This window comes from Phacochoerus africanus, chromosome 4 (assembly GCF_016906955.1).
Source record: "Phacochoerus africanus isolate WHEZ1 chromosome 4, ROS_Pafr_v1, whole genome shotgun sequence".
NCBI lineage: Eukaryota > Metazoa > Chordata > Mammalia > Artiodactyla > Suidae > Phacochoerus > Phacochoerus africanus.
Genome location: NC_062547.1, coordinates 48,693,177 through 48,719,321, shown reverse-complemented (window position 1 = coordinate 48,719,321; position 26,145 = coordinate 48,693,177). Strand labels below are relative to the sequence as shown.

Below are 26,145 nucleotides of genomic sequence, written 5' to 3'. Positions count from 1 at the left end.
CAGAAGAATTCCTTATCTTTGTTTCCTGGGCCTTTCACACCGTTACCTCGTTGTTGTTTGTCCCTGCCCAATCCAAGTCCTTTTCTTTAAAGATAAAACCTGGGCACAGGGAAGTGTGTACTGTCTTCTATCTGTAATGTAAAGACTACATATTTATATATGTGTGTGTATAGACATAAACATCATCAGGGATGAGACACAAGTGGCTAATAACTGTGGCGACCTGTTTCAGAGCAGGAACAGACTAGGTTGATGGTCCAGGAGTAGGAGGGGCTTGTTTCTTGGATATGTCTGTGCTTTTTGATATCCGAACCCAGTGAATGCTTTTCCTATTTAAAATTTAAAAAGCGTGGATAATCTGGGAGTCCTGATTGCGAGTCCTGGAAAGAGGATGACTTATCTGGTTGATTCGGTACTCTGCCTTCTCTGGCCAGGTGGGCCCAGTTCCTCAGGCATGAGGTGGGATGACCCAAGCCCATTTACATGGCAGTGGGGACACCTGGAAACCCTCCCCTGGAGCTGACATGGGCCAGCACATAAAGGGTCTGTAGCCCACAGGGCTTCCTCCCACCTCCCTGACTCTCAAGTCTCCTAGCTCAGAAGTAACTTGAGATTTGCTGCCTTTCTAATCTCAGTTTACTTAGAGCTGGTGCTCAGCAGGCGCACCTGGGCCTCAAGTGTTGGTTTTCTGTGGTGAATCACCTCAGTCTTACACCATGGGTTCCCCCCCCACCTCTTTCTTTTGAACTCCCCTATTTCGGGAAATTGAAACGCTCTGAGTGTCTGAGTTTTCCTGGAACAACTTTGTCTTTTCTTTTTTCAGACCTGTGGGACTTTATAGATCATTTCTTTTCTCTTTTTGTCTTTTTAGGGCCACACCCGCAGCATATGGAGGTTCCCAGGCCAGGGGTCGAATCGGAGCTGTAGCCGCCAGCCTCCACCACAGTCACAGCAGCTCGAGATCCGAGCTGTGTGTGTGACCTACACCACAGCTTGCGGTAACGCCCAGATCCTCAACCCACTGAGTGAAGCCAGGGATCGAATCCGTGTCTTCATGGATCCTAGTCGGTTCGTTAACCATCGAGCCACAATGGGAACTCCTGATCATTTCTTTTCTAGTACTTTCCTTTGCCCAGTGCAGAGGAGCATGATTAGAATGGGTCAAACACCCTTTGAAAACACAAGTCCATCATGATTAGGTTTGCAGACAACCAAGGTCAGAGCAGAACGTGAGGAAAAAAATCAGGACATTTGGAGAAGCCAGTCCAGGTACTTTGTAATTGAGGAAGTGACCTGATGGGGTAGGTGACTTGCTTATGTTGGGCAGCTAACTAAGAAGCATCTACTATGTGCCCCAAGCCATGTGCCATAGGAATGACAATATAGTTGAGGCCCAGCCTCTCTTCCCAAAGCTTTCACTGTATCCTTAGGAAAACAAGACACACTTGATTGAAAAGATTAAGTAAGAGGAGATTTTGGTAACAGTTCAGCTCAGTCATAGACGGCAAGTCACAAAGTAGTTCATGACTAATTTCCATGTGACTGGTGGAAAGAGCAGTGGGTGTGAGCAGTGTTTTCTCAAGTCTGGAGAGGGCCTGGAAAGCTTCCTGGAGGAGGAGGCGGCAGGGGCGGCTCTCTTAGATCTGTATCTCAAAAGAGTAGGTGAAGTGCAGATGGACAAGTGGGAGGAAGATGAGAGTATCTCTAGTGGTGTCATGGCCGGGAGAAGTGGGAAATGGCCTGATTTGAAGGTGAGTAGAGGGAGGTGAGAGTGGGGAGATGAGATTAGGGCAGATGCAGACTGCTTTCAGTATGATAGATTTTGTGTGTGTGTGTGTGTGTGTGTGTGTGTGTGTGTAAAACTTCAGAACAGGGATGGAAGGATGAGGGTCCAGGGTCTCATGGGGAACTCTTGTAAATCCGAGGAAGGCTTTGGCCCCTAGACATTTTCATCAAGGCATATCTAGCCTGTTTTCCAGAAATGTCCCGAGGAGCCGAGAGGAAATCAGAAGCACGCTAGCCATACTCCCACCATTGTTCTGTTTGGACATTTTCTTAGGCCTTTAAAATGTATATTGATTCATTCTTTCAGTGGGTATTTATGAGTTCTTACTCTGCTCCAGCAACTGTTCTAGATGCTGCAGTGGCAGCAGGGGAAAAAAATAGGGTAAACTTCCTTGACATATGGGACTTCTATTCTAGGAAGGGAACAGAGAGACAATATAGAATTAAGGTAGGAGTTCCCGTTGTGGCTCAGTGGTGAACGAACCCGACTAGGATCCATGAGGATGCAGGTTCAATTCCTGGCCTCACTCAGTGGGTTAAGGATCCGGCGTTGCTGTGAGCTGTGTTGTAGGTTACAGACAGGGCTGGGATCTGGCATTGCTATGACTGTGGCATAGGTTGGCAGCTACAGCTTCGATTCAACCCCTAGCCTAGGAGCTTCCATATGCCACGGGTGCAGCCCCAAAAGACAAAAAATAAAAATTAAAAGTGCATTACTTTGACACTTCCTGCCTAGGAGGGGGGCACAACTAGGGAGCAAGAGCCTAACAGGTGCAAATCCCAGTTCCACCATTTGCTAGCTGTGTGACGCCAAAAGAGGAGTGGATTTCTTTGTGTCTCACTTTTGTCATCTCTGAACCCATTCCTAGGGTTTTTATGAGAATTAAGTGAGACGGGCCGTGTAAATACTTCCTGGCCCATAGCAAGCACTCATGAAGACTTAATATTATGCTAATACTTATTATCACATTATTATAAAAGCTTCCCCTGACCTCCGAGGCCAGAATAAAATGTCCCATCCTCTTTGCGTGATCCGTCCAGTAACACATTCTTGTTTTGCCTTGTGGTGCAAATATGGATGTAGCTTTCCCCTCACCAGAGAGTGAGGGCAGGAGACTAGGAAGTAGGTCTTAATATGTTTTTGAAATCCCTGGAGACTTGTGTCTTGTCCCAGAAGGTTTGCCAAATGGCATGGGTTCCCAGTGTCCCATTTCCATTGTAGCTGAATAGTCAGACCTGAAGCTGAGCCTCCTAGGACTGTGGGAAATGTCTGATGTTTCTAATGGTGCTGACTGGTTTGCCAAGCGCGTTCAAATTCACCTTTCACTCAGTCTTCAAAATCATCCTCTGTGGTCATTGGTTATTATCTCCATTTTATTTTTAAAATTTTTATTGATTGATTGATTTTTGTCTTTTTAGGGCTGCACCCATGGCATATGGAGGTTCCCAGGCTAGGGGTCCAATTGGAGCTGTAGCCACCGGCCTACACTACAGCCACAGCAACATGGGATCCAAGCCTTGTCTGGGACCTACACCACAGCTCACAGAAATGCCAGATCCTTAACTCACTGAACGAGGCCAACGATCAAACCTGCGTCCTCATGAATGTTAGCCAGGTTCGTTAACCACTGAGCCCTGATGGAAACTCCTGTTATCTCCATTTTATAGATAAGGGGACTGGGGCTCCTCAGATCAGAGTTAAGTAAGTTGCCCACTGACTCCAAGGGGGGAAGGTAACCACACAGGGGCCCCTGCCTGTTGCAGGCAGCCTTGGTGTGGAGGTTCAGAGTGACCATCCCCTCAAAGCCCCTGCATCGTTTCCCCTTTGCCCGTTTCCTCAGGAAGGGGTGGGGGAGGAGACCATGTAACTAGCAGACCTGTCTGCAGTTCTGCTTTTATCCTCTCTCCCCCAGGTCCTGTTACTTCCAAAAAAGCACATGATGGTGGGCTTGAGCTGAGCCAACAATCAGAATTGCTTAAATTCTGCTTCATTTCGGAGGCCTGGGCTGGGCTTGGGGGTGCACTGAGACAGTGGGAGGGCATGGTAGCTTTCGGCATTTGGAGCAGTTCCTGAGCGCAGATGTGCTGGAGGCGGGGTAGGGAACCGCACCTGGAGGTGGAGGAGGCCGGCATGGTGGCTTCACGGGGAGAGGAGCAGGCATGAGGTGCGGGGTGCAGCTCAGAGCCACGTCTAGGATGCAGAAGGATGCTGGGGGCCGAAGCAGAGGCTGTTTGGGGAGGGGGCACCGCCTGCCTCTCCAGGAGCCAACCAGGCCAGTGGTCCTTCTGGCGAAGGTGGGACTAAACCCGGGGCCCCAGGATGGACCGTAATCCCGACTTATCAAACTCTAGGGCTGTTCCTGAAGTGGAAGAGTCTTCCATTTGATTATTGAGAAAGTACCCACCATGTCCCAGGAATATGAAGTCCAATAAGATAGGGATTCTGCCAAGAGGAGCTTATGTGCTTATGTGTTTTTCACCTATGCCCTCTTCTCCCTCCTGGGAACCTTGAACACCAGGGTGGCAATGCTTATGGGCACATGGCAGCATTCAGATTCCCTGTGTCCTGGAGCTCAGGCTAGAATCTGGCCCTGACAGGTGAGCACAGCAGCACAGGCTGGGGGCTGGCAAAAATACCTGCTTGTGGAGCTGGGTTCTAAGCCTAATGTGAGGAGAGAAGTTCTTATTGGGCCTTTCTAGTTGTGCTTCTTGCCCTCTAGGATTTTTTTTTTTTTGCTTTTTTAGGGCTATGCTCACGACATCTGGAAGTTCCCAGGTCAGGGGTCAAATCAAAGCCAAAGCTGCCAGCCTACACCACAGCCACAGCAACACGAGATCTGAGTCATGTCTGTGACCTACACCACAGCTCATGGCACCCCTGGATCCCCGACCCACTGAGCAAGGCCAGGGATCGAACCTGTATCCTCATAGATACTAGTCGGATTTGTTTCCACTGTGCCACAACAGGAAGTCCCGCCCTCCAGGATTATTGTGGGACCAAAGGAGTGGTCACAGGAGCATCTCTAGGGTGTGGGTGAGGAAGATCCCAGATAGAACAGACACCAAGATAATGACTCAGGCAGCCATCTCTCACTCAGATCAGTGCCCCTTTCTCTCTTCCTCCAGCCTGGCCAGTCTCTGCTACCATCCTCTGCCTGCCTACCTGGGTCATCTCAGCCTCCAGCTCTTTGCTGTGTTTTTTCCAGTCTTCACGGCTTTCCTTTTCTTCCTGACCTTTCTCCGTCCTCAAGCTCCAAGGCTAAGATTCAGCCCTGCCTACCTCAGAAAGGCTTCCTAAACTCTCTCCGCCCAACACCCCCTCTCTTCTCCGTATGCCTCCTGGGTGGAGAGCCAGCAGCCCCCAGTTTAGCATTTACATGTTATGTAATGTGTTTTGAGCACCTGTCAGACACCAGGCAGCAGAGCAGAGACTAGGACTTTGGAGTCTGACTGGCCTGGGTGTGTGTTCTAGCTCTGATTCTTATGAAATATGCTTCGATTTCTCTGAGTCTCAGTTTCCTCATCTGAACTTGAGGATATAGTGCGTATTTCACAGGGCAGCTGTAAGGATCTGGTGAAATAATCGACACAATGCACTTAGCACACAGTTTCTGGCTCATAGTGAATGGCTAACGTGTGGCAGTCTCTGTTAACTCTTTGACATGTATTATCTTATTTAATCTACACCCTCGCTGTATAAGGTAGATATCATACCTTCCACGGTCTCAGGATGGGTAGGTAGTGAGGCTGGCCACGCTACTGACCGGTCTTGAGGCACCACTCTTCCTCCTGCTCCCTCTACTTCCCAAGTTCGGACTCGTTGTTTTCATGCTCTTTGGTGTTCTTCACTGTTTAGCCAGGAAGCTCAGCAATGTTTATTGAATGACTTTTCCTGGCTGATTTGGTGGGAACCAGGTTGGGGAGGAAGGTCAGGACATGGGCCCCCTTGAGCATTCATCCCCTTTCAGCTTGCCCATGGATCCAGCCTGCCCATAGATACAGCTTGCCCATAGATCCCACCAGGGTACTACATACCATTCCAACACCAGGCAGTGCCCAGTGGCATGGTCCTGGTTACATCCAGCTAGAGAGGAGGGAAACCAAATCATGTCCTAAGGGCAACTCAGCCAGTACCTTTTGATTAATGTGTTTATTTTTATTATTTTTAATTTGTTATATTTTACTTTATTTATTATTTTTTATGACTTATTTTTTCCGTTATAGTTGATTTACAGTATTTTATTTTATTTTATTTTTTGCTTTTTAAGGCCGCACCTGTGACATATGGAAGTTCCCAGGCTAGGGGTCGAATTGGAGCTACAGCTACTGGCCTATACCACAGCCACAGCAACGTGGCATCCAAGCTGTGTGTGCGACCTATACCACGGCTCACGGCAATGCCGGATCCTTAACCCACTGAGCGAGGCCAGGATCTAGATGCTAGTCAGGCTTGTTACCGCTGACCACAACCCTAACTTCCTAATTTTTTATTTTTAAAATTTTTTTATTTTTAATTTTTTTTTGTCTTTTGCCTGTTCTAGGGCCACTCCTGCGGCATATGGAGGTTCCCAGGCTAGGGGTCTAATCGGAGCTGTAGCCGCCAGCTTACCCAGAGCCACAGCAACGTGGGATCTGAGCCACGTCTGCAACCTACACCACAGCTCACAGCAATGCCGGATCCTTAACCCACTAAGCAAGGCCAGGGATCGAACCTGCAACCTCATGGTTCCTAGTCGGATTTGATAACCACTGAGCCACGACGGGAACTCCTAATTTTTGTTTTTTAGGATTGAAATATAGTTGATTTAATATTATGTTATAGTTAATGCATTTATTTTTAAATAGCAGAGAATAAGCTTTGAAAAGAATAAGAAAAGGAAGAGAAATGCCTTCCTGGATAATCCCTCATGACCAGGGCTGGAAAGCAAAAAGAAAAGCCATTAGCTGGCAGTCAGGCTCTGGGTGGTGTGTGACACTGTGAAATGTGTGTCCTGTAAGGGCACTGGGTGAGGCTCCTCTGGAATGGCTGACTGAACTTCCCCACACCCATGGGTGCAGCTGGGGTCCCGACAGGGCTGCTCTTCTTGATGTTATTGCGGTCAGGGTGGTTCTCACATCATCTCAGATCATGGTTTTCAGTTTTTCTTCAGCAAATGTTGGAAGCTGCCACTTCCTTCTCCAGCTGAGTTTCCTTTGGTACCAGCTGACCTCTCTGTCTTCAGAGTCCTTATCTCACTGGTTATTTAGTTTATGTCTGTGCGGACCTTGATGTTGAGCCCCTGGGAACCTGGGGAAGAAGAGGGCTGGGTGTGCTGGTTCGTGTGTTAACCCCCACAGCTCATGCTGCTGAAGGCGGGGGAGGCGACCAGTGTCTTTTGATGCTTTGTTTTTGCTACCAAGCTGGGGTTCTGTTTTTCACTTTTGTTTCTCTAAAACTTTTTAAAAATTATTTTATTTTTTACTTTTTATTAAAGTATAGTTGATTTACAATATTGTGCCAATACCTGTGTATCGCAAAGTGACCCAGACATACATATATACAGTCATTTTTAAAAAATGATTTTTATTTTTTTCATTATAACTGGTTTACAGCGTTCTGTCAATTTTCTACTATACAGCAAGGTGACCCAGTCACACATACATGCATACATTCTTTTTTCTCACATTATCATGCTCCATCCTAAGTGACTAGATATAGTTCCCAGTGCTAGACAGCAGGATCTCACTGCTTATCCGTTCCAAAGGCAATAGTTTGTATCTATTAACCCCAAATGGAATTTGGCATATATATATTCTTCTTATATTATCTTCCTCCTTGATCTATCCCAAAAGACTGGATATAGTTCCCTGTGCTATACAGTAGGACCTAATTGCCTATGCATTCTAAATGTAATAGTTTGCATCTACTAACCCCAAACTCCCAGTCCATCCCACTGCTTCCCACCTCCCCCTTGGCAACCAACCACAAGTTTGTTCTCTAAATCTGAGAGTCTGTTGCTGTTTTGTGATAGGTTCATTTCTGCCATATTGTAGATTTCATGTATAAGTGATATCATATGGTATTTATCTTTCTCTTGCTGACTTAATATGAGAATCTCTAGTAGCATCTGTGTTGCCACACATGGCGTTATTTTGTTCTTTTTAATGGCTGAGTAGTATTCCATTGTATATATGTACATCTTAACCCATTCATCTGTCGATGAATATTTAGGTTGTTTCCATGTCTTGCACTGTTGGTGGGAATGTAAATTGGTACAACCACTAGGAAAAACAGTATGGAGATTCCTCAGAAAACTAAATATAGAACTATCATATGGTCCAACAATCCCACTCCTGGGTGTATATCTGGAAAAAAACTATAATTCTTTATTATTATTATTATTATTTTATTATTATTATTATTATTGCCTTTGGGGCCACACCTACAGTATATGGAGGTTCCCAGGCTAGGGTTCGAATCAGAGCTACAGCTGCAAGCCTGCACCACAGCCACAGCAACACCAGATCCAAGCCACTACTGAGACCTACACCATAGCTCATGGCAACGCCAGATCCTTAACCCACTGAGCGAGGCCAGGGATCACACCTGTGTCCTTATGGATGCTAGTCAGATTCATCTCCACTGGGCCACAACGGGAACTCCGGGGAAAAAACTATAATTCAAAAAGACACATGCACCCGTATGTTCATAGCAGCACTATTCACAATAGCCAAGACCTGGAAACAACCTAAAACTCTTTAAAACACCTGAAGGAATTAAGAGGGTGCTGTTAGAAGGCCTGGAGGAACAGGAGTAGACTCTCTGGGTGCTGGCCCAGGAGGTGGCCAGAACATGAGACAAAGTAAAGCTAACACTGTTCAGCCCATGCTGTGTGTCAGGCACTGTAGTGGTAACTGATGAGTCAGAATCTCTTTAGAAAAGTGACCGAGAAAAAAAACCCAAAAAAACCCCCACAAAATCTAAAAAACTCTCCGTGGGATTCAGACAGGCGTATCCCATTTAAAACCCACAGATACATGCCATCTTGTTAACATCAGGCTGGAGTTCTTGGAGATTGAAATAACTCATGTTCAGAGAAGGAAACATCCAAGATGCTGCCTGTCTCCCCTGGGAGGCTGTCTCTGGCTATAGTGGGGCTGGTTGTAGGTGAAGGGGCTGCGACACATCCCATCTCCCTTGGGTGAGTGGCAGCAGACCTGCCTGGGCCAGGAGAAGGCCTCAGACTCAGGGATCAGAGTGTGCTGAGGGGGTTCAGCATGATGGGTGGACCAGGCAGTGGGCCCTAGCAGGGTGACCTCAGCCAGTTAGTTTCTGAGCTCTCTGAGCCTCTGTTTTCTCACCTGAAAAATGGGATGGATAGGCATCCAGCTCCTAGGGCTGTGCTGAAGGTTAGATGTGACTGTACCAGTGAAAAGAGTCATTTGAGGGCTCAGGTAAGCTCATTTCTCTTCCATACCCACCCTCTAAAAAGAGTTGTTTCAAGTAGCTGCCCAGATGTTTTCCTGCACCCCTGCGAAGCCAGTGGAAATTAGCTCTCTCCTTTCTCTTCTCTTTTCCTAATGCTCATAGCAAGGGGGACCCACGTCTGAGGCTGGATTTCCAGCCTGGGCCCATAGGACTGGGCTATTCCCCTTCTCTAGCATCTTCCTCTCCCAGGAAGGGCATTGGTCCAAGGGCTATGAGCGACTCGGCTCGCCTCAGTTTATTGAGATGCCTTGTTGCCTGTATCTGCTTTCCCCTGGCTCTTTGGGCCTCACTCAGAGTGTGCAGTTGGTTTTTTCTTCCCTGAGCAGGATTTAGTGATGATAAAGCAGCCAGTGCTGCTGTTAGCCAGGACTCTGAGTTTCAAGTGACAGGAACCCAACTTGAATGATAAGCAAAAGTGGGATATCTTTTTTGGGTTCCAGAGTAGGTACAGAGAGTCAAAGGAGGCACTGCAGAATCCAGCCCCAGAAAGAGAACAGGTGACCTCCAGTCCCTGGACCAGCATCCCCTACTTGGTCCATGGCTCCAGGCTGCTCGCAGCTGACCCCACACAGCCTTGTACCTGACCCAAGAGGACCAGGCCTTCCCCAGGAGTTTTCAGAATGGAACTTGACCCAGCTTGGAGCACATGCATACCCTTTGTACCCAAGAATGGCCAAGAAGGAAAGATACACTAATGAACCCATCTTGAGTCTCATGCCTACCTTTTTGGCTGGTGAGTGAAGGATGCGGTGGAGTCTGTTATTGGAACAAAGGGAGAAGGATGCTAGTAATATTAATAATTAAGCAGGAGATGAACTCACTTTTATTGAGTGCTAACTTTGAGCCAGGAATTATTATAAACTCTTTTTTTTTTTTTTTTTTTGCTTTTTAGAGCCGCGCCCATGGCATATGGAGGTTCCCAGGCTAGGGGTCTAATTGGAGCTGTTGCTGCCAGCCTATACCACAGCCACAGCCATGCCAGATCTGAGCTGCATCTATGACCTTACATCACAGCTCATGTCAACGCCAGATCCTTAACCTACTGAGGGAGGCCAGGGATAGAACCTGCAACCTCACAGATACTAGTTGGATTCATTACTGCTGTACCCCAACAAGAACTCCTGAGCTCTTTAAATCTTCCCCGTCAATCCTGTTTTATACACCAGGAAGCTGAGGCACAGAGAGTGTAAGCAGTTTGACCCAGGTCATGTAGCTCGCTAGTAGAGAGCTGGGATTGAACCCAAGCAGAGGCCTGCAGATGTGCTCTGCACCACCCACGCTGATGCAGATGATACACTGATGCCGTCTCCAAGCGCTGCCTCTCAGCTCAACCCCAGGCTGTGTCCCTTCCAGCGTTATTTCATCTTCAGAACAGCCCTGTGGGGTAGGCACTAATATTATCCCCATTTTTAGATAAGAAACTGAGAGGCTCACAGAGATGGTGTGACTTGCCTGGGGCCACCCGACCAATTTAAAGTGACAGAGCCAGGAGAGGAACCCGGGAGTTGCCTGATTCCTGGGCCCGAGCTCGTGACCACTTTGCTGGGGAGCCTTTGCATTCGGACATTCCTCTTGTTCCATCAGATGCTCCATGGGATGCTCGAAGGCGATTGGGATGAAGAGCAGTCCTGGTTCAGCATCTGAGGCTCCGACCTCTGTCCTGGGGGCAGAGGCATGGAGACCTCTGCCGGCCGCATACTGCTGAGGGGCCAGCCTTGTGGTTCTGAGCCAGTTTGGGTGTGTCTCACACTAACTCGCACTGAAGGGTTCTTGAACAAGCCCGCAGTGCACCTAGGCTCTGGCTGTCTTCCTTCCTCCATTCAGCAAATACCAATGGAGGCCCTAGTGGGTGCCAGGCTCGGTTCCAAGTGCTTGGGGTCCCTCAGTGAAGACTCTGTGGAGGTAGGTTTGGAGCACAGCAGAGGGGAAAGTCCCCCAGGTCCCTTGAGATCCACGAGGCCACTGAACCTCACAGGAAACACTTCCTGTCTGTCCTCTGGAGGCCTGGAGGCCTCACACTTCTTTGCCTGAAGGCAAATCTTAGAGGAGCCGGTGTTTCCTCATTCTGCCTGATTACAAAGCGAAACGTGTCAGGGAACGAGCCTGGGCCTGGACTCGGGCCAGTTCCACCTTGAGCCTCAGGCTTCCCTGGTCAGTGGAATGGTCACCTGGCTGGGCCATGCCCCAGTTTCGCCCTCTGTGACATGGCTGTCCAGGCTGCCTCACCGGGTTGCTGGGAGGATTACCCAAGACAGCACCTGCCAAGCAGCTGTGGTAATGCGTGCATGTGGCTTCATAGGTGTCCCTAAAAGTCAGGGCCCAGGGACGGGAGCAGCTAGAAAGGGTCCTTGGCGAGGAATTCACCAGTTAGGCTCCTCATTTTGCAGATGAGGAAACTGAGGCCCCTCAAGGGGAGGGCAGGTGCTGGGCCTTAGATGCTTCTGGCTTAGGGGAGTTAAGGGGGGCTTCAAGTGTGTTCGGCTGTTGGTCAGAGAGAGGGTACAAGTTGGCCCCTGGAGTGGCTGGATCACAGGGTGTGTCCGGGCCTGTGTGGGAGTCTGCCCAGTGGTCAGCCCTCTTGGACCGATCCCCAAATGCCCGCCTCCATCCAGCCATGCAGGCAGCCCGCACAGAACCTCAGAGAATCTCTGTTTCCTGCTGTTGGTCTCGGTGACGTCCCAGGGTGGGTAGAGAGGCTTCTGTTCCTGACATCTGGGGAACGGGGGGAGGTCCCCGGTTCTTAAACCTGGTTAGATCGATAGGGGAATTCTCTACTAGGGTGTCCAGCTCCCCCGCCCACTGCCCCCAGCAGCCTCCCTTGAGAAGCAGGGGTGCGGGTGAGTGGAAGCCTCCTGCCTCTCTGAATTCTGGCTCAAGACAGCAGCAGAGACCCAGCCTACAGCTCAGGCTGATAGAATGCAGCCGAGGCAGGCCATCCTGTTTGTCAGTTGCCAGGGGCTGGAGAGGTGTGGCTTGATAATGAGGATGACTGATGGAGGTGATTTCAGCTTCTGCCCAGGTGGCTGCTGGTGGGGTGTGCGAGCCATCACAGCCATGCTGGGACACCTCTCACCTCAGCATGGTGGGAAGGACCATGAATGCCAGGTCAGCCAGGCCCGAGTTTGAATCCCGCCATGCCCCGGGACCCTGACAAGCTTCTTCTGCTCTCCAAGCCTGTTCCTCGCTGTGAGGAGCCACTGAGACAAAGCATGTCCGGTTCCTAACAGTGCTCCTTCCACGCGTGGCTGGTGCTCAGTAAAGAGGAGCTTGTCTCTCATTAATAGTGTGAGGATTCTGAACAGCGAGTCCCACCTCCCAGGCTCTAAACGCGGCTCTTTGTGTACAAGAGCTAATGTGCATGTGTCTCCACGGGCAAGTAAACCTACCACCTCACTGAGCCAAGTACATCTACGTCCACGGAATGGGGATTGCCTCCTGTTGATCTCAAATTTTACACCTGCGTTAATTTTTGTCCTTTTGAGGCCACCTCTCAGAAACTTGGAATTGTGAAATTAAACTCTTAGAAATGGGGAGTTTCCATCGTGGTGCGGTGGAAACGAATCTGGCTAGGAACCATGAGGTTGCCGGTTCAATCCCTGGCCTCGCTCAGCGGGTTAAGGATCTAGTGTTGCCGTGACCTGCCTTGTAGGTCGCAGACACAGCTTGGATCCCGCATTGCTGTGGCTGTGGTATGCGCTTGCAGCTGTAGCTTCGATTAAACCCCTAGCCTGGGAACCTCCATGTGCCGTGGGTGTGGCCATAAAAAGCAAAAAAAAAAAAAAAAAAAAAATTCCTTAGAAATGCTTTGTAACTTGAGCCTCCATTTTCCAAACAGGTGTGGGAGCATTTTCTGCAGAAGAAGTAGGATGTAACTGAACCACTTGAGTGGTCATTGGAAGCCAAAATCATAATTTGTTTAGGAAGCTCAGCCAAGATCAGAGGGCCTACGCTTATGCTTTCCTAGTTTATTCAGTGTTTTGGGCCTTTCCCACCTTAGGAAATAAGGCACATTTTACATGGGTTACCTGTTAGCAAGTTTTTACCCCAGCTTGGTTTACTTCCCCCATGTCCAAAACTTAGAAATTCTGGCATTTTCTATTTCTGCTGAAGCAACTAATAAAGCATTCTTTTCTAGCTCCATCTTACTTTCTCTGCAAGCCTATGTGCAGAGGTGTGACAAGCCTTAGGGTATCCAGACAGTGGCAGACAATAGAATGTGTTTAACTATCTCATAGTTTCTTTCATCACATGAAAAACTTGCAGCACAGAGAGACATTCTCTGTCCATTTCCTCTTGTTGGATAAAGTGTTACCAGGGGACAAAGCGCACAGCATGTGGGACCTCTTGAGGTGGCAGGGGTGGAGGGGGAGATCGGAGGCTATAATGTAACATAATATACTTGACATTCATTGTTGGGCTCTTATTTTTAAAGGAACATGGCAGCCTGTGCATGGCTCGTCCTGGGAGGAGCTGACTTTAGTCATCGTGATGCCTAAGAATCAAGTGAGTAAGTCACAGTGGTGGATCTCTTTTCTGCCACTGAATCACCCTTGGGGGGCCAGCTTCAGGCTTTGGAAAAGGTAGGGGTGCTTGCGTTCTTCATTCAAGCCCAAGTGAATGTGGCCCAATATGAAGAAACACTGGCTGGTGAAGGCCCTCTGTCTTTGCCTGCAACCTCCGAGGCTGCACAGCCCTCCCGCACCATCAGAGAAGGGAGGGTGGCAGGGCTTGAGACTGAGATGTGTTTGGGGACATGGAAGACCTATCTGTGCCTCGGTGGTCTTTGGGTGGATGGAGTGTCTGCCCCTCTTCCCCTAAGTAAGACCAGCATCTCCGCTGTCCTGACTGCAGTCCCAGCTCTGATGCTGTCTCCGTCTCCTGCTAGCCCAGGTCTGTGCTAAGATAAGAATCTGGCCAGGCAGCTTCTACAGGGAGTGACTCCAGAGCATGGTAGACCATTTGTCCGAGAGTTGCAAATGTGATTGCAGCATCTTCCTCTGCCTGGGTTCTATTCTAAGGGAACCAAACCTGTTCACATCTTTCTGCAGATTCAGTAGGTCTGTGGAGGCTTAGGGTCTGGAAGGCTCGGTGTAGCTTAAGATCAGTAAGGACTTGTTTGGCATCGTCACCCTCACGAATTCTGTAAGAGCCTTCCCACTGCTCCTGGCCCTGCTCTGTGCCCTGCTCTGTCCTCTTTCATCCTGCTGGAGCCCTTCCTCAAAGACACATTTGCCCATCACCCTTCCATTGGCATCAAGGCCTCCTCCAGCCACTGTCCAGACTCATTGACTGCCTCTCCTCTCTGCCTGGCTCCAGTCCCACAAGTCTTAGAGCAGGTCTCTGCATGTGGGCCATGCTGTCCCCTCTGAGAAGCGTCTCTTGTGCTCCCAGCAAAGATAGAGCCTCCTCCTCCCCCTCTCAGCACCTGTAGTGCTTTGTTCAGACCTCAGGTATGTCGCTGGCTGAGCTGACCTTTCTTCACTCATCCGTCTCCCCCACCAGCTGTGGGAGCTTTGAAGGCAAGGACCCGTCCTCCAGCCTTTCCATCTGAGCAGGGCAGTGCTATCCCCTCGGCACAAGGCTGGGCACAGGGCAGAGGGTGACAGTGTTTGTTGACTCATGGAGTTCAGGCCCTGAGGTTTCTTCAGGGCTTTGTGGCTCATGAAGCCCTATCTTCTGTCTCCTGGGGGCCTCGTACCTTGGGAGGGGCAGTCAGATAATGCTCATTTACCTTATTTTATTTTTTAATTAAAAAAAGTTTTTTTATTCGTACTAAAGTGTAGTTGATTTACAACGTTTTGTCAAGTTCTGTTGTACAGCAAAGTGGCTCAATCACACACATTTCCCTGTGCTGTACAGTAGGATCCCATTGCCCATCTGTTACAAATATAACAGTGGTGTTTTGGATGTTCATTTATTTTATAGACATAGAGGCTGAGGTCTGAGCAGTCAGGCTATAGGCTGTTAAAGTCCAGGCCCACGAGGCTGATGGTAAGTTTGGGTTTGGTAGATGCAGACTGTTACATTTAGAACAGGTGGGTGGTGGGGTCTTGCTGTACAGCACAGGGAACTCTATCTAGTCTCTTGGGTAACAACCTGATGGAAAATAAAATAAAAAAAAAATGGGTGCATATGGATGGCTGGGTCACTTTGCTATATAACAGAAATTGAAGGAACATTGTAAATCAGCTATACTTTAATAAAAAGAAAGAAAGAAAGGGAGAAAAAAGAAAGAAAAAAAGAGAAAGAAACAAAGAGAGAAAGGAAGAAAGAAAAAGTCAGTCAGTCCAGCACCCACATGTCCTGTGAACCAGGTTGGTGTAGTTTCTATAACCAAATTTTATATTTAGAGAGAACCCAAGAGGTTATTTAATGCAAACTCCTCATTACCTGATAGGGAAACTGAGGCCTGGCCTGAGGATACGTTCTCAAGGTTACATAACCACCTGCTGTTCAATGGAGAAATAGAAGGCAGGCCCTAAATTTCCAGGCTAGTTTTCTTCCCATGCCCCCTCCCTCCTCTTCTGCCTGGCTCCCTCCCTTCCTCCCTTTCTTCCTTTCTTGCTTTTTAGGGCCATACCTGCGGCATATGGAATTTCCCAGGCTAGGGGTTGGATCTGAGCTACAGCGGCCAGCTTACACCACACCACAGCCACAGCAACGCAGGATCTGAGCCACATCTGTAACCTAACCACAGCTCATGGCAACACTTGATCCCTAACCCACTGAGCAAGGCCAGGGATTGAACCCACATCCTCATGTATACTAGCCCAATTCGTTTCCACTGCACTACAACAAGAACTCCCCTCTGCCTCCCTTTTGTATACATCCATCAGAGGACCATTAACTTGCATTTGAAGGCGAGTGAAGAACTTACGGAATGCCCTGAGTTAGAGGGAAGGTAGAGGGAATAAAACTGCCCAGAGCTTCCCTGGAGGCTGGGTGATGTGAGGTGGAGCAGAGTCCAGGGGAGGGAGGAAGTAGGGGAAGGGGAGGGGAGAGCCTCAGGGCCCAACCTAAGAGGCTGGGGCAAGGTGGAGTCCCAACACAGGGGCAGCTGGCAGGCCTGGCTGGGGATTCAGAGGCTGGCCCTGTGGGTACTGAGGATCCACAGGGGTGAGGAGTCCATGTTGAGATCCTGAGCAGCAGCATCCGGAGGGTTGGTTGGACTGGAGGAAAGTTACTCCAGTAGCTCTGGTTCCTAGTGTTTGAGCAAAGACGTCCTGATCAGCCAGCCTGCCCATGGCCTAAGAATCCCTCCCATCTCCTGGAGAAACACAGAAAGTGGAGTGTGTCCACAGAGGAGGGTGGGACAATGGACAAAGAATTCATTCCATCATTGTCTGAAATGTGTATGGGCGGGGTTGGGGGAGTGTGTGCATGTCTGGCCAGCTGACTTCTCTTGTGCTCAGATGAGTTTTTGTTTTGTTTCTGATTGACCTCACTTGCAGTTGGTCTCCCCCCCGCCTCTCAGTCTCAGGGCTCTCCTGAAACATTCATTTGGTCCAGGCTTGATCAGGGCCAGGTAGGTCCTGCTCTTTCCAGCTTTGCCCTGCCCCTTCTTGCAACTTCCTGGATATGCAGACTGGGAGCCTGGGACTGACTGCAGGCTCCATCTCCCCTGGCAGGTTGAAACATACACTTTGCCCAAATTACAGAGAATGATGTTATGCCGGATAGGTACCTGGGGTTATTTTCCAAACCAACACCAGGTTATAAACTTCTGCAGGGGAAGTGTGCAGTGTTATCTTGTTATTGTTTACACCTTAGGTTTATGATATAAATGAAGAGTTTTAGATTTATGATATAATGAAGAGTTGTACTCTTCAATTCATCAAGATGGTTTTACCTTCACAATTAGGCAGGTGGATTTACTCCCATTTCACAGATGAGAAATCTGACTTAGACAGGCTGTAACCTGCCCAGGGGTAACGTAGCTGCCTACGTGCTAAGCTGGGCCTCAGACCAGGCCTCCTGTTTATAAATTCCCTCATCTTTCTACTGTACGAAGCTCCAACCATATCCAAATGTCTGGAGGGCCCAAGGTCATAAGAGGAACTCAAATATTTGTTGACTAAGTGAACTTTGGCTGTTTCCCTCTCCCTCCTTTTTTTGGGGGTCACTTTTAACCATAAGTGAGCTTCTTTGGCAGCAGAGGAAATACTACCCTGTGAAGTATTTGAATTTCTTGCCACGATAAGGAATGGGTGAGTTCTCTTCTCACTCATCCTCACCTCCGGGAACTGGGTCATGTGCACTAAATAATTCATTCCTTGAGCCTTTCACTCGGAGCTTCCTCCTCCTGATGCTGAGATGATCTGACCAACTCTGATCTTGAAAGTTCCCTGGCAGAGGCAGATCCTATTGTTTGTCACCATAAACCTTCAGATGACCCATCTAATTGCTCATGGTGAATACTCTTGGCCTAATCAGGCCAGACTTCTGGCAGCTTCATTTGATTTCCTCCTGCCACTCTTCCCCACTAACCTCCCCTAGATAGAGGGAGAGGGATCATTGAGGGTTTTCTTAGATAGTTAGGGTCCTGTAGGGATGGGAAGGCCCACTCCTCCCTTCTCACTCAGGCTCTGAACTCCTCAAGATTTCATGGTGAGGGCTGGAGAAGTCTCAGCAGACCCGGTCAGATTGGGAGGGTATGTATGGCACAGGCAGGGAAGGGAGAGGGGAGACAGTTATCAAAATATCTGCTGGGCCTCCTCTTTCCCTGAGTGACACTTGGGTCGTGTTGCTTAGAGTCTGCAGGGGATCCAGCTGGCCTCATTAGAGCAACCTAATTAGATCTCGAGGTCAGCAGAAGTAGAGTGGAAAACAGAGTGGGCTGAGGCCAAGAGATCCACGGTCTGGTGTCGGTTGTTCACAGCTTAGCTGCACGGCTGTGGGCCAGTTGCAGAACTTCATCTGCCCTCAGATCTCTTATTAAGAAAGTAAGGGACAGGGAGCTCCTGTCGTGGCTCAACGGAAATGGATCTGACTAGTCTCAACGGAAATGGATCTGACTAGTATCCATGAGGACACAGGTTCAATCCCTGGCCTGGCTCAGTGGGTTGAGGATCCGGCATTGCCATGAGCTCTGGTGTAGGTTGCAGATACAGCTCAGATCTGGTGTGGCTGTGGCTGTGGCTTTGGTGTAGGTTGGCAGCTACAGCTCCAGTTCAACCCCTAGCCTGGGAACCTTCATATGCTGCAGGTGCAGCCTTAAAAAAAAAAAAGATAAAAAAAAAAGTAGGGGAGGCACACAGGGTTGTGGCATCTTAAAGGAGCCTCCTAGACGCCTGTGGTTCTCTGTGCCCACTCTCCCTGTCCTCATGATCGGCACAGTCTTCTCCAGGTTGCCACCGCCTCTGCTTGCTTCTGTAGGCATTTTCCCCCTGGACTTTGAAGCTCTGCTACTTCTCCCCTGCCCTACCCTGAGATATGCTGGAGCACAGATAAGAACTGCCTATTGCTGCCCTAGTTTCCTGCCAAGCAGCCTGGGGGAAAAAAAAATAATGATTTTTGTTTGTTTGTTTTTAGGGCTGCACCCACAGCATATGGAGGTTCCCAGGCTAGGGGTCTAATCGGAGCTATGGCTGCTGGCCTGATCTGAGCCGCATCTGCAACCTACATCATAGCTCACGGCAACGCCGTATCCTCAACCCCCTGAGCAAGGCCAGGGATCAAACCCCCAACCTCATGGTTCCTAGTCGGATTCGTTTCCGTTGCACCATGATGGAACTCCTCCAAAAAAGTCTAATGTTTGGAAAGTGTGTTGGGGATTGTGGGGTGTACAGGTTGGAGGGGGTGGAGTTGGGGGAAAAAAATCCAAGAGAAGAAAGAAGCCAGCCCAGATGATTAGGGGTTGTTGGAATATCCAAGGTCTCAATGCCCTGAGGGGTATCTGGACTCTGTCCAGTTGTTTGACCCACGAGGAATAAATATGTTCTTAAAAATACGGCCCCAAATGTATCTTCTTCTTCCCTGGCCAGGCTCTGTGGTCAGGGGTGACCCGCCACTCTGGAGCAGTAAAGGTCATGGTGTTGATGGCGATGTCTCAGACAGTCGAATAACACCCAGAGGGTAAGGGTTAAGGATGGTGCATCTGTGTCTAAGATGGATGATCTCTGGGCATGAACGCTGGCAAGAAACTACAGGTCATCTGATCGATTCCTCTGATTTTATGGCTCGAGAAACGGAGGCTCATCCGACGTGTAAAGCAAGCTTGTGGTAGCAGCGAGATGAAAGCCAAGTCTCCTGATTCTCAGTGTTGGAATCATAAATATGATACAAAGTGATTCTTTCCCCGGCACCATGTTGCCTCCGCTTGTAGGTTCAGCCACTGCACTTTCTGCTTCTCTCCTTGACCCTGAGCTTGATTGTCTAAGGTGTTTGCAGGGCCCCACTGCTCCCACCTCCTTGTTTATTGAGGCCTAATAAAACCTGGGCGCGGCAGCGTGGGGAGGGTGAAACTGCTTTCATGGGTGGGCTCTTGGACTTGTACTTAGGGACTTAGCACTGTTGAGTCAGCATGTTTTATGGTGTGGTTTGGGGTGAAAGATTAATGCAAGACAGGAAATGAAGGATCTGATGGCCCAGCCTCAGCAAGAGTGGACTCTGATGGGCGTATCATTCAAATAGAAATCAGTTTTGTTGCTAAGCACGCCTCATTCTGAGACTCTCTGAGCTAAGGGCATGGATCAAGTGCAGCCTGCACTGTGTTGGGGCACATGAACCAGAACAGAAGTCATTCAGTTTTTTCTAGAGGATTCCATTTGGCTCAGCACTTCCTGCTGAGCTCGGGGAGATGTATCATGAGCTCTTTCCACTGAGCAGGCTCTGGGTTTCTATATTTTACCTTGTTTATCCTCATCACAGCCCCGTTAGAAGTGGGCATGGCTATTTATTGTTTTGAGGAGAAAACAGGGAGATTCAGGTTAAATAACTTGCCCATGTCCCACAAGGGCCGGGGCTCAGGTGTAGGGGGTCTGATCTCAAAGCCTTTTCTTGCTCTGCATTTCACATGGCCTCTCTTTGCCCAGAGAAGGGAAGCTGGGGCCAAGTAGGCTGGGCCCTGATTGAGGCATCAAGGATTTCTTTTTTTCTTTTTCTTTTCTTTCTTTCTTTTTTTTTATGGCCACTACACGTGAGGCATATGGAAGTTCCCAGGCGAGGGGTTGAACTGGAGCTGCAGTTGTGGGCTTACACCACAGCCACAGCAATGCAAGATCCGACCCGAGTCTGTGACCTACACTACAGCTCATGGCAGTGCCGGATCCTTAACCCACTAAGCGAGGCCAGGGATTGAACCCACATCCTCATGGATGCTAGTAAAGTTCCTTAGCACTGAGCCACAATGGGAACTCTGAGACATCAAGCATTTCTCATGGGACTTCTGAAGGCTGAGCTCTGGGCTTGGCTGCGGGGATACAAAGGTGAGTAAAACCTGGTCCTTTTATTCCCAGGAACTCATGACCTGACTGGTGGCAGGACAGATGTATACAGAGTCACAGCCACCATACTAAGCATTGTCATATGGAGTCACACACCAAGTTCTATGAAAGCGCTGAGAAGAGACTGCCACACAGGGAACATGGCAGCCAGCATGTACTCTGGGATTGGGGTATTGAGGGATGAATAGGAGATTGCCCCATAGAGAAGGAGGCAGAAAGTTTTCCAAGTTAATGGAAAATGTGGAGCTATGAAGGCTTGATTCAGTACTTGGAAGTGAGGAGGAGTCATGGGTTTATTTTCTCTGCTGACGTAGAAAGAGTGGAACTTTCAGTTGGGAGATAAGCTGGGGGAGGAGGAGGGCTTTGGAACCAGACCGTTAAGGGCTTTGTAAAATGCTTGCTGATTATGTGATAGGCATTGAAAGAAAATCAGTCTGGACTAGCAAAGATTCTCCAGATATGGATTCTCCAGGCATCTCAAGTACCTTTCCCTATAGAAATGGGTGTGGGGCTCATGTTCAGACAGTTTGTGTCCATTTTCTACATTTGGTGTCTCATGCACCAGTGGAGGTGTTTATTGATGGTGCTGAAGCATTGGGGTGGGACGGGCCATGCAGACAGTTCATATTTAAAATGTCTCAGATTCCTCTTGCCAAATAAGCTGATAGCAAACACCCTTGTGAGTTCATGTACAGACCGTCTCTCCAGGGACTGTTTTGCATTCCAGACAAAGCCACACAATAATTTGTAGGAGCTGGGGGTGTGGGGTGAGAAGCCTACTTAAAGAGCAACAAAAACATATAGCTTTTATTTTTTTGTCTTTTGTTGTTTTAGGGCCGCACCCGCAGCATATGGAGGTTCCCAGGCTAGCGGTCAAATCGGACGGAGCAACCGTTGCTGGCCTACACCACAGCCACGGCAACGCTGGATCCTTAACCCACTGAGCAAGGCCAGGGATTGAACCTGCAACCTCATGATTCCTAGTCAGATTCGTTTCCACTGAGCCACGATGGGAACTCCAAAAACATATTGCTTTTTTTCAGGACAATATTTACAGGGCAAAAGTGTCCAGGAAATGGATCACTTGCCACGAGGGTGAGCCAGAATCTTTTAAAAATCCCAACTCTTTGGAACGGGAAGGGTAGTGGGGAAGAGACAGAGCCCTCCAAGAACGCTTGCCTCTGTCTTCTCTCGTGAACTCCTTGCCCAGACCCACCCCAGGAAATCCACTCTGGAAATGGACCTTTGAGCCCGACGTACCCTTCGTGGAGGGGAGGGGTGTTAAAAAAACCTGAAGAGAGTGATCCTGAAGCCAAGGCTTCTTGGTCTCATGTCACAGTCCATCTTTTGAGGCCCCCTGGGTTTCGTTTCTTTATAAGGAAAGAGAAAGTCCTTTCTGGGACTGTTACTGCTTATTTTAGTACATTTTTTAAAGTTTATTTTTTATTTAAAAAATGTTTTTATTATTTTTTTATTTTTGTCTTTTGTCTTTTTAGGGGCACACCTGCGGCCTATGGAGATTCCCAGGCTAGGGGTCTAATCAGAGCTACAGCTACCAGCCTACACCACAGCCACAGCAATGTAGGATCCAAGTCGCATCTATGACCCACACCACAGCTCACGGCAACGCCAGATCCTTAACCCACTGAGGGAGACCAGGGATTGAACCTGCGGTCCTCTGGATACTAGTCAGATTTGTTTCCTCTGAGCCATGACGGGGACTCTGTAAGTGTGTTTTTTAGAACTTAAGTCCAAAGACCAAGAGGAGAGTGTAGCATCTTCTTTTAGTGAACCCAAATTTATTATGTTGGGATGGCGGGAGATGGTCACCTAATCTCCACAGAAAATTCAGCAGCCCGGTCACACCTTGTATAGCCCTCTCTGGGGCTGCTGTCTGTTGGGGTGTGGGTCAGTGAGGGGCATTGTGACACACTGAGCGGGGACTGATCAAGGCAGTCACTGGTCCTGGGGAGCTTATCTCAGCATTTCTGAGCTCGCAGGAGTGCCTGGCCTTTGCGTGTCCCCTATATAGCCGGGTGTCCTTCTCAGAGCTCTGCCACCCTATCTCCCAGGCCCACTTCGCCCTCAGCATTGGCCTCATGGCCATTACCAACAGTCAAGCACAACCTGTCAAGCTAATCATCTCCTCAGAAGTGGGTTCAGCAGTTGAGTGTATTTTAGGGACTGGTTCTGCCCTGTCTTATCAGAGATGCCTTTCTGTATTTACTGCCTAAAACTGTGAGTGGTTTTATAGAGCTTTTGCAAGGATAGTTTATAGGAGACTTCAGTTCCTCTGCATGATAAGGAAGTGGCCCGAACTGTCTTTCTCCCTTCTGCTCAGATGTCTGAACACCCCCTGGCAACAGCACACTTGACGTGGGTCCAGAGCCCCTTGGGTGGGTCCTGTCTATTGCTGTCTATTGCTGGCCTGCTCACTCCTCAGAGGCTGCATCTGAGAACCGTTAAGCTGTGTTCATTTAGCACATTTCCTGACACCAGGTGATTGGTGTCTGTGGGATGAATATAGGAAGGAATAAATTACCAACAAGTAAACCCTCCCATTTTCCAGCAGAAGCAAAAAGGAGTGAACAGCGCTCAGGCTGAGTTGCCTGAGTACTGTCCACGATCCAGCACGTACTCCCAGAAAGATCTCTTTCGTTCTGGGTGCAAAGGGAATCATAGATCTCCTGTGTCCTGGGCTGGGCCTGGAGGGAGGGCCAGAAGAACTTTGATCCACATCCAGAGATCCCCCACTCAAGACTATGAGTCCTCTTTTCAGGGCTTAAAATAAGCACATTGGAGTTCCCGTCATGGCGCAGTGGAAACGAATGCCCCTAGGAACCATGAGGTTGTGGGTTCTATCCCTGGCCTCGCTCAGTGGGTTAAGGATCTGGTGTTGGCCATGAGCTGTGGTGTAAGTTGCAGACACAGCTCGGATCCTTCATTGGCATGGCTGTGGTGTAGGCCGGTGGCTTCAGCTCTGATTGGATCCCTAGCTTGGGAACCTCTATATGCCATGGGTGTGGCCCTAAAAAGCAAAAAAAAAAAAAAAAAAAGCATATCACACAAACAAAGAACAGTAACAGCAACAAAGCATGGGATTGCTGGTCCCAGCAAGAGCCGGGTAGAACCCATCCTGCTGGCTCCCCCAGCTTGCCCAGCCCACCCTACTTGGCTGAGAATCCCATACATGTTCAAGTCACCCAGGAGCCTCCCGCTGGGCGTCCTTGTTTTGCCAGGCTGCTTCTCTGCAGCACAGGGTTTTTCATCTTTAAATCACAGACCCCGTCTTCCCAAGCATGTTGACATGTCGGTAGGTTTTGAACAACCCAGTCGGCTTTTCTGACTCAGGCAGGGCTCACCTGCCCATACGGGTGCACACACCTGCTCATAAAGGCCGAATGCACTTTACAAGCTCTTGCGTGGAGACTGGGGTAACGGGCGTGGCCAGCTGAATGGCCTGCTGGGTGGACACCTCAGTGGAAGAAACAGGCAAGCATCTCCCCTTCCCCTGCCCCAGGCACACCTGCACAGAGGTCGGCCAGCTGCCGAGAGCCAGCGAGGTATTATTTACATTACTAATAACATTAATGACAATATAAACGACAAAGCAAGTATAATTGCATATCAGAAAATCCTGAAATTAAAGGTCTGTAATTCAAATAAAACATGTTGGAAGTCTTTTAAGTGACCTCTAAAGGTGGTACGATATAAGCCGTTTCATTCCTCCTGAAATAAATTTTTACTGGTAAATATTCATTCATTCAACAAACATGTGCTAATTACCTGCTAGGAGCAGACACCACACTGGCACCCCAATTACAAAGATAAAAATCAGTAGAGAATTAGTTAATGGGTGAATGAGTCTAAAGGGACACAATACCAAAAGTTAGATTATTTGACTCTTAAATATGCCAACTGAGTACTTAGAACTGAGCTGAATATCCTGGGAAATTGAAAAGAAACAAAAGACACTGGCCTTGGAGTTCCCATCATGGCACAGTGGTTAACAAATCCGACTAGGAACCATGAGGTTGCGGGTTCAATCCCTGCCCTTGTTCAGTGGGTGAAGGATCCGACGTTGCCGTGAGCTGTGATGTGGCTCGCAGATGTGGCTGGGATCCCACGTTGCTGTGGCTCTGGCATAGGCCAGTGGCTACAGCTCTGATTAGACCCCTAGCCTGGGACCCTCCATATGCTGTGGGAGCGGCTCAAGAAAAAAAGGAAAAAAGACAAAAAAAAAAAAGAAGAAGACGACACTGGCCTTTTCCTTAGGACATTTGTGCATTAATTGTCCAGGCAAGATTAATACATGAAACTGTGTTGGGTTTTAGGCTACATGAAGTGCCAGATTGCCGGGTCTGTGTCCGGTATGTCCCCTGTGTTACAATTGTCTGTCTCCCCACTAGATGGTAATTCCTCAGAAGCTGGGGAGGCAGAGCTTGTTCCCCTGGTCCCCAGGGTGCCTAGCAAGGCCTGGTTCAAGGCAGGTTCTCAGTTAATGGAACTGAATGTAGTTAGTGATTTCCTCACCTGTCTAGACCACAGAGTTCCCTGAAGAGTTAAAAAGAGTTTTCCCCTTGGACTTCTGGCTGCAGAGAGTCTGTATGGGAGTGGATTTAGGGAAGCTTTGGATACTTCCTGGAGAATCTGCTTAGAACCAGGTTTGGTCTCCTCTGGCATATACTTCTGGGAGTTAGAAGCATGCATGGGAAAGAAAAGTCAATACAGGATGGGCAGTTTTTGTGCCTGTAAATCTCAGCTCATCCCTTAAGATCCAGCTCCGGTGCAACTTCTGTGGGCTTCTCTCCAGGTTGTCAGTCCCTCCATCTCCCATCTCTGGGTCCACACATCTCGGTACCCACCTTGCTACAGCTCTTACCTCTGATTGTTACGTAAAGTTGATTCCCTGAATAGACCATGATGGCAGCATATAGGTCTTCATTTAGTACTATGGGGCCTGGAGTTTCCCTTCCTGGCTCAGTGGTTAATGAATCCAACTGGGAACCATGAGGATGCAGGTTTGATCCCTGGCCTCTCTCAATGGGTTAAGGATCTTGTGTGGTCCTGAGCTGTGGTGTAGGTCACAGATGCGGCTCGGATCCTGTGTTGCTGTGTCTGTGGCTGTGGCTGGCAGCTATAGCTCTGATTTGACTCCTAGTCTGGGAAACTCCGTATGCCTCAGCCACAGGTGCGGCCCTAAAAAAAAAAAAAAATTTAGTACTATGGGGCCTGACTTTGTTGAGAGAATGTGTAGGATTTGATCAGGGATTCAAGGAGGAAGACAGAGAGGAGACATGGAGCCCCAAATGGGCCAGTCTGTTTGAAGCAGCCATAGGAGAGCTCTTAATACCTTTGGGAATTAAGCCTAACAAGGAAATGGGGGCTGCACATAGGGGAGTTGGGACTTATACAGTTGGATGTGGGGAGCCCTGAAGGCTTTGTGAA

The 26,145-nt window shown here is 48.8% G+C and overlaps 1 protein-coding gene across 3 annotated transcripts in view; it reads left to right on the top strand.

Annotated features, from left to right (window-relative positions):
* The window catches only part of MICAL2 (microtubule associated monooxygenase, calponin and LIM domain containing 2), a 255,526-nt gene that overhangs the window by 19,817 nt on the left and 209,564 nt on the right, over nt 1–26,145 (top strand). For all 3 annotated transcript variants that reach the window (XM_047776272.1, XM_047776271.1, XM_047776273.1), the window contains exon 2: nt 13,686–13,756. The gene's annotated coding sequence lies outside the window, so the exon portion shown is untranslated. The remainder of the gene's footprint in view (nt 1–13,685; nt 13,757–26,145) is intronic.